Genomic DNA, 14,291 nt, shown 5'->3' with positions numbered 1-14,291 from the left:
CACACTAAAGGGAAAGAGATTACCCAGGACATTAATAACAGATGGGGCCACTTTAGGATACTATGACAAAGAGATATATGGCTCCATTGCAACAAGCCTTTAAGATCTTCGGTTCCCTTTCTTGAGGGAAGAGACCTTGTCCTTTCTGAGTTAAAATACTTACAGAGCCTTTACTAGGTCGTAGTTAGCACTTTCTGCTGAACCAGGTTTTGCAGCCCTCGGTCAGCTCTGTGCACATATGACAAGACCACTCTTTACATAAAAGTACATAGAGAACCACCCCCTTGAGATATCTCAAGCAAGAGAAAGAAAAAGCCCCAGAGTGCTATCAAAAACAAAGGCAGAAAACACACCCACATCTCTTCCTTCTTATTTTCAAAGCTGTAATAGAAGAAGACAATATATTCTGGTTCTGTAGCGTCTTGGTGCTTGTCCCTCATTCATTCCCTGCTGGATGCTCTAGAACCAGGTATCCAGAAAGCGTGTCTTGAATGGCAGGAACTGTGAATACAAATATACGAAAGACATTTGCTCTTCCCTTAAGGAACTTTCAGTGTTGTGAACAAGTCACAGATGGAAAGGGATAATTACCGCATGGGATCAAAGACCGATGGAAAAGTTATGCAGAAGGGACACCCAGGTGGCTCAGCGGTTGAGTGTCTGCCTTTAGCTCAGGGCGTGATCCCGGAGTCCTGGGATTGAGTCCTGCATCAGGCTCCCTGTGTGGAGCCTGCTTCTCCCTCTGCCTGTGTCTCTGCCTCAATCTCTGTATGTCTCTCATGAATAAATAAACACAATTTTTTTTAAAAAGAAAAGTTATGCAGAAGGGACTATGGAAGCATAGAGGCTGTAAACCCTAATCCCGTGGTGCAGGTGGGTGGGTATTAGGCAATATTCAAGGAAGAGGTGGTGCTGAACTGAGTTAGTTGATTAGACTTTGAAGAAATGTGGACAGGCTTTACAAGGGCTGGGAGTGTTGGGTAGGAAGGCTCAGTGATTGGGGGAAATTTAGGACTTCAAGATATGTAACTTTTTCGAGCACCACTGGAAGGTGCACCTAAGCACCAGTTAGGGGCCCACTGGAAGGTGCTAAGGGTGGGACTGACGAGGTAGGCAGGAGTCACATCATCATCAGGGTTCTTGGAGGTTGGTCCAAGGAATTTGGACTTTACCTTGAAAGGATCAGGAGATAATTTGAGTTGGTGTTTTAGAAATAGAGGAAGGTAAAAGGGGTATTAGGAGACGAGAAGGCCAAATAGAATAAAGTGATGGGAGTCTAAAATACAGGGAAGTCAGAATGGAGAGAGAGGATATACTGGAGAAATACTAAGGTGCAGAATTATTAGGACATTGGGGTTGAATCCATTGTAGAGGGTGAAACAGAGGGAGAAGTGAAGTTTGTGTCCCCTTGCTGACTTAGGTGACTGAGTGGATGGTAGAGGTGATCCATCAGTCTAGAAAAGTTGAGAAAAGCAATAGGTTTGAGGTCATTTTTGTAATTGTTCATTGTAAGGGGCCCTGTGGGATAGCCCTCTGGCCCCCCTGGGGATGAGCAGTGTTCCAGGGTATATAAGTCAGGAACTCAGAAAAGAGGTCTGGCTGGGTGACAGAAACCAGAGTTATCTGCCTGGAGGTGGCAGTTTAAGCCAACTGTGTGGAGGAGATCACCAGGAGAGAGTGTACAGACTCAGAAGAGAGCTAAGAGTGCAGTCCTTTGACACCTGCCACTAGGAGGAAAGGGAAACTGTAAGAGAGGAGGAGCAGTAAGTTGTATGGTAATTGAGGTTCCTGAGGTTGCTGGCCACAGAAACCAGCACCACGTAGCTCAAGCAAGAAAAAAATATTTTTTTAGAATTCATTAGAAAGCTTAATGAGTTGTCTGAGGCACTCAGAGATGTGGAACTAGGGACCACAAAATTGCAAGGCCAGCAGGACTCTATCACTCCAAGCTCTGATATTTCAGCCAGGCTGTTTCTTTTTTTCTATTTAAACACCACCTTCCCCTGTTCTTCTGTGCACTTGACAAACCAGAGCTCCCACGGTTAACCCTCCCCTAAGGAGGAGATCACCAATTGGACAATTGCCTCTCAACTGCAGTGCCTAGAGAAAGAGAAAGTTTCTCTTTCTTTCTGAGGGAAGATCCACGTGATGCAAAAGAGTACAAACCTGGCTAACAAAGGCCCACTCCTGCTGGAGTCAGCCTCTAGAGAAATCGGGGGGTGTGGATTGGTGTGCACCACGAGGTGCTTCAAAGACGGGAAAACAGCTAGGAGAGGGTGGGGACAGGAGGGCCACACAGGAGAGTGTCTCAGGGAGAAGCAGTGGTCCATGGTGTGTGATGCCATTGATCCCACAGAGAGGTGGAACTGAGGAGGAGTGAGGACAGTGACTTGGTGACATTGAGAAGCTCAATTTGTGAAACTAAGAGGGAAATCTTCTGTTGGTTGGTTTTTATTTAGATGGGGGAAGGCATAAATGTACTTATCCGTGGAGGAAGAGGAAAAAGCCACCAAATTTGGGTTGAGAAGATACAGCTGAAAGAGGGTTGAGATCCTTGAGGAGGTGGGAGGAGACACGGATGGAGCCTTGAACTCAGGCAGGGAGGCGGCCGTAGCTCTCAGCAACGTAGGAGGGAAAGAGGTGTCCAATGTAGAGAATTTGGATGGAAGGGGGAAGAGAATGAGCTGCCAAGGAATTAAATCCAGGTCCTCATACCAGGAATTACTCACCCTTTACAAAAACAGGTTCCTCTCTCATGCCTTAGGTATATTGAATGTCTTTGCTAACAAAAATTCTAGTATTCCATGCACCAGGGAACTGACACAGAGAGCTGCAGCCTGGACCGGGGCTTCTTATAGGAGTCTCCAGTTGGGCCCAATGTGCCTGTCCAATGCAAATGCTTCTGCATTCCTCTGTAAACCCAAGAACATCCTGTGAGGAGCAAACATAAAAATGGAGTCAACTAATGAAACTATGAGTCATGGGCCGACTGCAACTGTATGAGTTAAAAACCTTAAAGTTTGCATTTCTCCTATCTCCACACCATGGTTTTCCTCCTCACTGGGCTGATTCTTGGTTGTGTGAGGACAGTTCGGGGTCGAGATCCTGTCAGATGGCCTTCCTCCCAGGTTCCACAATGATCGCTGCTTAAGAACACAGCTAAAGATGTCTGGTCCTGCCTGGGACTCCCCCTCCCAGTCATCACTTTATTTACCAAAGGATCTGGAAGGTTTTTTCCATGCATCTTCAACCAGGCTAGATGAACTTTGCTAGCATAGGGTGCAAGGAAAATTTAGGCAGATAAAGGAAGAGAAAGTAGGCTCATATTCTATGTCCATATATATATATATTTTTTTTTTAGGTTTTATTTATTTATTCATCAGAGACACACAGAGAGGCAGAGACACAGGCAGAGGGAGAAGCAGGCTCCATGCAGGGAGCCTGACGTGGGACTCGATCCCGGGACCCCAGGATCATGCCCTGGGCCGAAGGCAGGCCCTCAACCACAGAGCCACCCAGGCTCAAATATATAAATGTCATTATACATTTTAAAGAAATATATTTTTCATCCTCTGGGAAGCCTTCTGGTCATCAAAAAGCGGAGGGGCTGATGGGGATTTTACCCAAATTGTTTCTTACCTTCTGCTTCCCTCTATCCTCCTAACACTTTGACTAAAAAGTGAGCAGTTGCTTTTCTCTTTTATGTTTAAGAAGCAAAACTACAGTTTGTAGGAATTCCTTTACCCTAACAGGCACTGAGATTTTTTTTAAGTACCTTGCATGTTTCCGGAATCATACCATCAAAACCCATGCCGGTCACGTGCCCAGCCAGCATCGGCAAGTGTCACCAGCTGGTACACTTAGCGGATGTCTAACTGCATTGCCAAAGGGTGCAGAGAGCAAGACTCGCTAGGCATAGGGATGCTTGGTGAGACCTATTTTGTGAATTCTCCCAGACTTTGGTAAAAGTCCTAGTTGATTCTAATTTTAGGTTTAGGATTTCCCAGCTTGATGCTAGGAATGGGCTATTGGACCATCAAGGGAGCAAAACCAAACCCCTGGGCCTCTGCTTCTGCCACCTGCCACCCCCCACCCAACATAGGCTTCAAAAATTCCAAACCTTGGGGAGATGTCTGTCTGGATTTCAGGTGGCAAATAAGCTCTCAGGTGTCGCTGATGCATTCCAGGGGCTGGGCTTCCCTGGGCCCTTTATTGGAATTCGCCCTTATTCTGGACGGAGGGACATAATCAGGGGCTGTACTTTGAAAATAGAGACTCGATGGCCTTCCTCCAGGGTGAAGTTATAATGGTGAATGGGTGCAGGTGAGGCTTTATCCAGCTTTAGGCTGGCCTCCCCACAGCCCATCGTTAATTCCTAATACTTGCAACACAACTCTCCTGGTAGGACCTTAAGCTCATAAAGTCTCATTCCTCTATTAAGACCCTGCCGTAACTATATACTTCGCTCATGCTGTTACATTTTTGTCACTTTGATGTCTTTGTTTGAATCAAAAGAATACTTTCTTTGAATTTGACTGGGAGATTAGTTCTCCAGATTGGCTCAGAGCCCATGAGTAGAAGTATTAGTCCCTGTGTCATCTGAAATACTTAGGAACACTTCATGGGAACAAGTTAATCTGGAGTATTATGGGGATTTTGTTTCTCACCTGTTAATTAACAGACTCTTTCAGGGACTTGAGACTCTGGACCTGAACACCTGATTTCAGGTGACTGCGGGATGTTATTGTCTTAACGTTGGCTTATGGCTTAATCATAAATTTGCAGGAGCGTTTGAAGAGTTTGGTTTAGTTAAAAAAAAGTATTCATTTTTATAAGCCAATTTATATGATGTTCAGGATCAGACAAAACCAATTCATTGTAATAAAAGCCAGAAGAGTGGTTACCTCAGGAGAGGGTGGGGACAGGACAGAGGCGTAAACCTCCTGGAGGCTGGAGACGTTCCATAGCTTGTACAGGGTGGGAGTTATGCAGGGGCAGACACACGTCAACGTTCACAGAGCTATACACAGCGAAGAAGGAAAAGAATTCTCATCTGGGAGTTTATACCATCATTTTCCAAGATGGTAAACTTTGTTATAAATTCTCAGTGTAAACCTTTAGAAGGTTTTAAGACTGAATAGGGAGTCACATGATCAGATTTGTACTTTGAAGAGCTCTCTCTGGTGGTTGCTGGAGAAAGGATGGGCAGGGACAGGAATGAGACAATGACAAGGGCTCTAGCGACAGATGGTGGGTCCTTGGGTTAGATGGTGGTGGGGGAGAGAGGACCGAGGGATCTGTGGGCTGTAGGAGAAGGAGGTGCTGAGGATGACTCCCCAGAGTCCAGTAGTGTGGATGGAGGGGCCATTGCCTGGGGATCAAGAAGCCAGCTGGGGACAAGGTGAGCCAGCCTCAGTGATGACAGGAGGTAATTAAATTAATGAGTCTGGAGTCAAGAAAATAGGTCTGGGCTGAAGTTATAAATTTGGGAGTTGCTGGTGTGGTATTTAAAGCAGTGGGAGTGCATGAGGTCACTTTGGGCGAGAGCATAGGGTTGGAAGACAAGGCCTTCCAAGACTGCCCCGGGAAATTGCCACGTCTAGCCGGTGGCAGTCAGAACAGGCGGTTATGGAGGAGGGAGGAGAGTAGAAGGACAGCAGGGATGCCATGCTGCAGTGCGTAGGATCCAAGGAAGAATGGTTCTAGAAGCGGAGCGCTCAACCGTGGCCAGTGTTGCAGACGGTCAAGTAAGTTGAGGACTGAACTCTTGAGGTGCACTGAGTAGCACGGACGCCGTCAGTCACGCTTGATGCGAAGGTCTGCTGGTGGAAGCCACACCGGAGTGAGGCAAAAACAGATATTTTTTTTTCCTTCAGGGTGTTTATTGCTTTAGCTGTATACTCCGAACATCAATCCTTTATGTAACTTTTAATTGTGTAACAACATTTATTTTATTTTATTTTTATTTTTATTTTTTTATGTAGCAACATTTAAATTGGCGTTTAATTCTACAGCATAGTGTAAAAGGAATTAATTGGGGTCCCAGTTTCCTAGTTGTTCTGGTCAAAGAAATTGAATTTAGGAAATGCTGGGGGAAATTATTTTCAAGTCCATATATTTACTCTGTAGGATTTTTAAGGAGATCATTTTCACGGTCCCACTCCTGGCCCCACGCAGAAATGAACTGCCTGATACTTGGATTCATGTTGCTTTAAAAGGGCGAAGTATTGAATGAACTTTCTTGGGACATTTAGAATTTCTCTAGCTAATATTGAGGCTAAGTATCCCTCTAGGCTAAAAGACCAGCATCTTTTCTTAAACCTATTACAGGAATCCCAGTAATGGAAAGAAACCAGGGCAGGCAGTGCTTATTTAGTCACATTATTTCAGAAGTTAAATACACTGTTTTGTTGACTTAAATATATAGGTTGAGAGAAAGGTAGGGGAGAAGGGAAAAAGTCTCAAAATTATGCTCAGGTCTTTGGTGTAAGACGTGTTTTGAGATTACGATGCATCATGTTGCTCTGGTCAGCAGCATGGGAAGTACCCGGTACAAGTGTGACTCCTCCATCCTGGAGAGCAGTGGCCACCTGGATGCCGAGTGCCCCACGCTAACTGAGAATGAAGGCACGATCTGAGCACTACCCAGAGCCCAGCAAGCAGTGGATGCCCAAGGGATGTTACATCGAATGGAAAACCCATCCCTGACAATGTCCTTTCTCTTGCTTTCTTTCACAATCTCGGTCCCTTAAGAGACATGATCTGTATTAAATTTCTTATTCCACTTAGGAGATTCTGCGGACAGTTGCGAGGTCAGATCTGTAGTGAGGTTCTTTATACAGTGGTGTCCAGGGGCAGACAGCTGACACCGTGTGTCCTGGACAGGTGGCACACGTTAGGGTTCTGTTACAGGTGGTTAATATTTTAGGATCAAATTTGATTTCATGACATCATTCTAATTTAAAAATATGGTATATGCATTTGTTTGTTTTTTCTTTTCTGCCTGTGCTGGATGACCAAGGCGAGAGCAGCCAGGAGCTTCGTTATTTCAGGCGCTGTGCCAAAGTCTCAGGGCAGGCGGGATGTTCAGCTTAGTTCGGGTAAACTGGAGTCTTCAAGGGTCTAGAAAGACTTGGGGGAGTGTTGGTGACCCATCAGAAGAGCTGTTTCCCGGACTTACTTTAGGGTTTACATTAGATTAGAATCAAAGGGCCTTTGCTCATCTTTCTTTAGATGGGGGTTGGGGTATGTGTGGATTTATTTTGGAGGTGGCTACACCAGCGCTTGCCTTGGTTGCTTGAGAAGTTTTCATCGGCGTAAAAGAACTGTATCTGTAAGTTCCTGTGCATTTGGCATGCGTATTTTTGTTTATTTTTTACACATAGGTGGTCTCAAGTTATATTTTTCTGGGACTTATGAGGCCGAGTCATGGAGCTGTTGGAGATAGATGAGGCTGCGAGTGGGGAGAAACTTAGGTGAGAGGCTTCTTTACCTCTGAAGGTTAGTGGTTGATGAGAATGAGGCCTACTGGGTTTTGGTCACCTACTGAAATGGGGGCCTGCTTTCTGTCTTGGCTCGAGGAAAATAGAGCCCAGAAAACCCATATGCGCTCTTTGACCTTGGAGTCCCAACAACCTCAAGCAAGACTTAGAATGTGTCTTTTCTGAACAGGATCAGAAAAGTGTTGTTCTCCTGTTGGTTCCCTTAAGCTCTTCCGTTTTCTTGCCTCCACCGTGCGCCCCTGTAGGCTCATGGTTACAACTGGCCCCAACACATTGAAATTTCCTCCCAAGTGCCCCAAAGGGCCCATTGGGTTACTATTATCATTGCTGTTATTATTACTATTGATATTATCGCCGAGAGGCGAGGAACTGGCTTTGACAGGTGGGAGGGGGGACCCCAACGAGAGTGTGGCTGAGCTGCCGGGGAGCCCTTGGTCTGAGACACGAGAGCATTGTCTAGGATGCTACTAATGAGAGCAATGTCTTAAGTATGCAAAGCATATGGGATTGGGTGTCTCCTTCCAAAAACGCCACCCCTGCAAAATTACAACTGCTGCATTTTCTTAGCATGTGAGCCGGGTGTTATTTTAGCCTGAGAGGAGGCCGCTGAACTGGAGATCCTGAACACACCTCAACAACTGTGACCCCGGAGAGCGCTGTGAAAACACACGGGGGCTGCTTGCTGGTGTGGAAATCACCTCCGGGCTGAAACAACAGAGGCTGAGGCCGAGCAGCGTCTGCCTGGGCGTGCGGCTTGCCCTGGGTCTGTTTTGGAGACAGACTCCAAATTCGCAGTCCACAACCCGGACAGGGGAAACAGCTCTCCCTCGCTTGGCGATGCCCAAGAGCTTTCTGGCCGCCAGCTCACATTATGCAATCACCTTGCATCTGAATACTAGCGGAATAAATAGAGGTGGAGGGTCCTCGCCAGCCCCTCGCCGCCCCACGCAGACCCCACACCAGCCCCATGCCGACCCCACGCTGGCCCCAGCTTGACTTTCTCCATCGCCTCTGACCTTCTCCTTAGTAGGTGGGGCCCTTCTTATCTGGAAAAACCATGACAGGGATGGTGAGAGAACAAAGGTTTGGGGCAATGGAACCTGCACCCCCATCTGTAAAAGGCTAGTAGCCCTAACTACCCAGGCAGCGTTGCCGGAAGAAGTGAATGCAACTACCTGTGTTATTTAAGCGCAGCGTAAGGATGCGTTGTCCTCAGATGCTCCCTCTGTAAGGGTCTGATGGACACAGCACCGTGCTCACGCGGCTGAGCTCCGTGCTGCGGGCTGCACATGCATGTCCCGGGGGCGGCGGGCAACCTCACCCAAGCCCCCGCGGTTCGCAGGAGCAGGACGCCGATCTGGAATCCCCAGAAGCCACTGTAGAGCCTCTGCCGACCAGCGCCGCTGTCCCCGATGGCTGCTGTCCCTATTCGATTGGTGCAGAACGGGGCACATCCATTTAATTAAATACAGAGCCGCCCAAAGCTGCTGCGCCCCTCTCTCCTGGTTTCCTATAAAGTGTTCACGGTGCGGTCCCCAGGCACCGTGCCTTCCCTCTCCTTTGTCGCTCTGGTGCCTGGAGGAGGCATCAGATCTGACCTCTCCGGGACGTGGTTATGCGTTTACGAGCCGTCCACTGTCGGATTCTATCGTTTTAACCAGGTTTTTTGGCCACTGCTGCTAGGGTGGGTGGTGTCCCCTAGTTTAGGCTCCGGCTCCAGGAAAGGTGAAGAGTGCTCTGCTCCAAATTACGCAGGTGATTTTTCTTTGGCAAAAATAGATGACTTACTGTGTTGTTATTGCTGTTGTTTTTCTTTCTTCCTACCTTTTTTGGGAAATGTGCCGAAAAGATGTGGTCTTTTGGGTCCGTTGTGACGTTTCGGTGCAAGGAGAAGGTGCAGGAGTCGGCCTGCTTTGCTTAATGACTTGAGGAAGCTGCGATGGCTGACCACATCCTGGGGTGCAGCGGGCACCAGGCACCGCGGCTGCTTTATCCGACTTGAAGTAGCCTGCAGGAGCCGGAGCACTGCTCCCAGGTCACAGTGGCCTGGTGGGCTGAGTAACGGTGTGGTGTAGGCCCCTGTCCTCCCGGTCTTCACACCCTCATCTTTGCTTGCTGCCTATGATATTCCTGCCCCAGAGCCCCTCTCGGCCTCTGCCTCCGTCCATTCCACGAGCACCGAGTGTCCTGTGCACAGGTGCCGGGCGGAACCCTGGCGATCCAGTGGGACACAGTGCGTGTCCGCGTTTTCTGCGCACCTCCTAAAGTTGGTGATGCCTGAGTTTCATCCCTTCTTGGGAATGGCTCTCCTAGCTGTGCCTAATTTGTAGGCAGAAAAAAAAAAGCAGCAGCAGGAGAGCTCAGGACAGGGCTCCTTTCACCCCGGGGCCGCTTATATGATCAGATTTTTAATAATAGTGCTTGTCCCGTCGCTTCTCTTTCATTCTCTTGTTTGTGAGTTGTCAACTGAGCATCAGTTTTCACTTATCCCACCTGGGAATATTCTATTCTACTAGTCACTGACTTATTAACAAATATTTTTTGAATGCCTGTTACCTGCAATATACAATACGGATCCTGTTATTGATCAGTGGTTCTTTCCTTTTTTTGTTTTTTTAAGGATTTTATTTATTCATGAGCAACAGAGAGAGAGAGAGAGAGAGAGAGAGAGGGGCAGAGACACAGGCAGAGGGAGATGCAGGTCTCCTGCGGGACTCGATCCCAGGACCCTGGTGTCACACTCTGAGCCCAAGGCAGATGCCCACCCGCTGAGCCCCCCCACCCGGGGCGGGGGGGGGGAGGGGACAAGTGGCTATATTTATTTGTGCAGGTCTTCCTGCGGGAGGGAGGTGGGAAGACGTAGGCTCTGCAGTGGGACTGAGTCCGTGGCTGCCCCTCCGGCTTCCGCAGCTCCTAGGCCACATGTAGGCCCCGGGACCAGCCCCATCGGCCTCTGTGCCCTGGGCTGGCTGTCCTCGGCTCCGGCCCCTTGTTCCCACCTCTGCTGTCGGTCGGCCGTGCGGTACGTCCCCCGCCTCCGAGGGCCTCGAGCCTGCACTTGGTTTTGGCCGCAAGAGCTGGCGGGGGGCTTGCAGGGACTGTGGGTGTGCGGCAGGCACCGATGGCGGGCTCGCTGGGTCTTGTAAGCGGGTGATTCTGGGTGAGGGTGCGGGTGTGAGCCGGTGGTGTTCACGATCCGCGTGGGCTGTGCGAGGAAGGCATTTGATCCCGGACTGACCCGAACCTGCCGTGTCCGGGGCCGTGGGCACTTGGCCGGAGCCGCAGGAGGCCGAGTGGGGTCATCAGGGGACACATTGGGGCTGCAGCCAGCTGGGGGGCAGTGGGCCAGCGGGAGGGGGCGGCGGCCGAGGAGGCCGGGGATGAGCCGCCCATCCCGTCAGCGGCAAGGACGTGGGAACAGAGACTTTGCCGAAGTGAGCCCAGTGCCCGGGAGGGCAGGACCGACGTCCGTTCGAAAATTGATATTTAGGGGGCGCCTGGGGGCTCAGATGGTTGCGTGTCTGCCTTCAGCTCAGGTCCTGATCCCGGTCCCGGCTCGAGCTCTGCGGGGAGTCTGCTGCGCCCTGTCCCTGGGCAGCTCCCCCTGCCTGTGCGCTCCCTCCCGCTCGCTCTCAAATAGATAAATACAAGTCTTTAAAAAGTTGATATTTGAAAAAAAAATTTCTGATTCTGCCTTGAATGGGGTTGAACCCCGATGAGCAGCAGGAGGGTTTGTGCTCGTGAGCGCTCAGTGCCTCCTCTGTGCACCCCTGGCCCGGGGTGAAGGGAGCCCCATCCTGAGCTCTCCTGCTGCTGGTCGGGCCTCGACTCCGTGCAGGGGCTCCCATCAGCTGTGCTCCTTTCGGTGTGGGGACCTCTCACGTCTCTGAGAGGACGGGACTGCTGTCTTCTTGCCTACCTCCGAGTGGGAGCATTAGCTGGGAACCTGAAAATTATTGCTGATATCTGTGATTCAGTGATTTAATTCCTCAAGCCAATAAATACTTATCCAGCACACGCCGCGGAGCGCCAGGTAGGGTTCCAGGTGCCGGCTACGGAGCAGGGAAGCTTCGGTTGTCTGCGGGGCCACGGGAGACAGATGGTGAGCAAAATAAATCAGTAAGTGATAGTGTGTGTTGGAAAGGGACAAGTCAGTCGTGGGAGCGTGAGCTCTCCGTAGAAATAGAGCAAGGCAGGGGGCGGGTGAGGTTTGCCCTCTTAGGTAAGATCAAGGACCGTGCCACTGGCAAGGCCACTGCACAGAATCTCAGTGGAGGTGTGGGGGGGGGCGGCCGTGGGCCAGGGGGAGCACTTGTCCCAGCAGGGGGAGCACTCGACCGAGGGGGAGCACTCAGCCCAGGGGGGAGCATTCAGCCCAGGGGAGAGAGCAGGTGCAGATGCTCAAGGCAGGAGGTCCTGGCCACCTTGAGAGCTCGCCACCGGGGAGCAGGCCGGAGTGGTGGCGGGAGGTCAGGAGGTCAGGAAGAGAATGGAGCTGCACTCCCGGCGGCTTGGAGGCCTCACAACACCTCTGGCTTCCCGCTGAGGGAGAGCGAGAGCCCCAGAAGGTTCTCAGCAGAGGAGATGGCCTTAGCCGATGGCTCTTTTCCAAGGATCACTGCCTGCCGGGTTGAGAAGAAACTCGAGGGGCCCTGGGTAGCAGCAGGGGGACGAGGAGGGGACTTACACACCGTACTCCAGGCAGGAGGGGAGGGGGCGATGAGTCCTGAGAAGGGTCGGAGCCTGGATGCACCTTGAAGACTCGCAGGCGGTCAGGTCCCGAGGGAGGCGGCCAGTCGGGCAGCGGGGGGGCCGTGGCGCTGGAAGGCTGGGCCTCTTCTGATGTCTTGGGAGTCCCCAGCGAAGGGAGGGCGGATCAGCACCAGAGCGCGATGCCAGGGCCGAGCGGGGACGTTTGAGGAGAGGAGAGGACCCACGTGGCCGTGGCCGTGGCCGTGGCCGTGGCCGGAGAAGGTGGGCCCCGAGCCGCTGCTGGGCGTTTCGGGCGGTGGTGTCCGTTGGCCTCTCCCGCTCCACCATCCCGAACCGTCCCACGGAGACACCAGACTCCTTGCTCCTCGTCCGCCAAGTCTTCAGTTCTGTCATTTGGGCCACAGTCCAGGGGAAAGCAAGGCTCGCGGTGAGAAGGTCCTGGCGGAGCTTAAAAATGAGATCTACTTAATAGGAAAAACATGGTCCTGCTAATGGGCATCTGGTTGCTTTCCAGGTCATAAATATATTTTTAGGAATACTTTTGTTAACAAGGGAACTTCTAATTTCCTTAAGTGCAAAGTATTATTATAAATAGGAACTAGGTGTGAAATGGTTCTTCTTACTCTGCAGTCACCTCCCCGATGATCCCGATGATCGTCATTGTGCCGTAGGGATGGTAACATCAGGGCAAAATAGCGCCTGTTTCCCCTTAGGTATGATCAGAATTGCTGAGGTGTAGAATTGATTATTTTCCTATTTCATTAGAAATGGCTTGATCGGGGCGGCCCGATGGCTCAGCGGTTTAGCGCCGCCTTCAGCCCAGGGCGTGATCCTGGAGGCCCGGGATCGAGTCCCACGTGGGGCTCCCTGCATGGAGCCTGCTTCTCCCTCTGCTTGTGTCTCTGCCTCTCTCTCTCTCTGTTTCTAATAAATAAATAAAATCTTAAAAAAGAAATGGCTTGATCGTTCTCCACTGCTGCATCTCCCCCTTACCGTGCCTCCTCCCTCAGGGAGCTCCTCCCCATGCTCTTCTCTGCCTTTTGAACTTCACTCACTGCTTATCACCCTCCCTGAGACCCGACTCCGTGGCCCTAAATCATGTTTGGGAACCTCACCCACAGCAGTCAGCGTCTCGGTCCGGCGGTCCCAACTGTAGCAGAGATCACTGGAGTTTCTAAGTCTTTCAACAGCTTGATTCAAATCTTATATAAAATGTAGTTAGTGTCAGAATGACTTAACCATACACAAATTTTGGTCACACATAAAAACTGTAGGAATTGGAGTGATTTCAGAACGTCTATAGACGTGGAGTTGATACTCAAGTTGGTAGCCTGGTGTAATGCTGCTACTTCATTAATTGGAGAGAAAGCTATGAAAATATTGGGGACTGACCTCCTCTAGAATTCTTGAAGATACACTATGTTTTACTTTACTGCTAATATTGTATATATGGATACATATATAAAATGGTTACAAGGCAATGGGCTTTGATTAGAGAGTCTGTGATGATCTTTTAGAACATTCTCCAAGGAAAATGTTAAGAATAAAAAACTTTGAATGTTAATATCTGGTCATAAAGAAAATACTCCAATGAGTGCTTTGGGGATACTTTTTTATTGTAGTAAAATATACGTAACATAAAATTGATCATTTTAACCATTTTAAAGTGTGCAGTTTAGTAACATTAATTACATTCACGCTGTTGTGCAACCAGCGCTATTTGAATCCTAAACTTTATTTTCCAAAGCCCAGTTAGTGCTCTCTAAATTATATAAAAGTATTAAAAAGTTTTCTGTACCAGCTGACTCACCTCGAGTTTTAATAGGTCAGTAAATGAGTTTTGGGTTAGAAATTATCCAATATGAGTGTTCATTTTGTTGCGATATGTTCGTTTCTTACTAGGCTGAGCTTAACCACATGTTTGGCCTCGTTGGTCATTTGTTAAAATTCAGGTAAGGTGATTGCTTTCACAAGCCTTCCCTTAATCCTTTTATCAAAGACCCGCAAAATTAAAGTCGACATCTGTTAGTTTAACATCAAAGAGACTTGACGATCACGTATATTGCCGCATGTACA

The 14,291-nt window shown here is 49.5% G+C and overlaps 1 protein-coding gene across 5 annotated transcripts in view; it reads left to right on the top strand.

Annotated features, from left to right (window-relative positions):
- The window catches only part of LOC129514597 (ly6/PLAUR domain-containing protein 6), a 121,241-nt gene that overhangs the window by 37,080 nt on the left and 69,870 nt on the right, over positions 1–14,291 (top strand). The window contains exon 1 of one of the 5 annotated variants that reach the window (XM_055333324.1): positions 5,566–5,747. The exons of the other annotated variants lie outside the window; for them this stretch is intronic. The gene's annotated coding sequence lies outside the window, so the exon portion shown is untranslated. Of the gene's footprint in view, positions 1–5,565; positions 5,748–14,291 lie in introns of those variants that run through there. 5 annotated transcript variants of the gene reach the window in all.

This window comes from Nyctereutes procyonoides, unplaced genomic scaffold (assembly GCF_905146905.1).
Source record: "Nyctereutes procyonoides isolate TBG_1078 unplaced genomic scaffold, NYPRO_anot_genome, whole genome shotgun sequence".
NCBI lineage: Eukaryota > Metazoa > Chordata > Mammalia > Carnivora > Canidae > Nyctereutes > Nyctereutes procyonoides.
The sequence above is the reverse complement of the archived record's forward strand: the minus strand, read 5'-3'. Positions and strand labels throughout refer to the sequence as shown.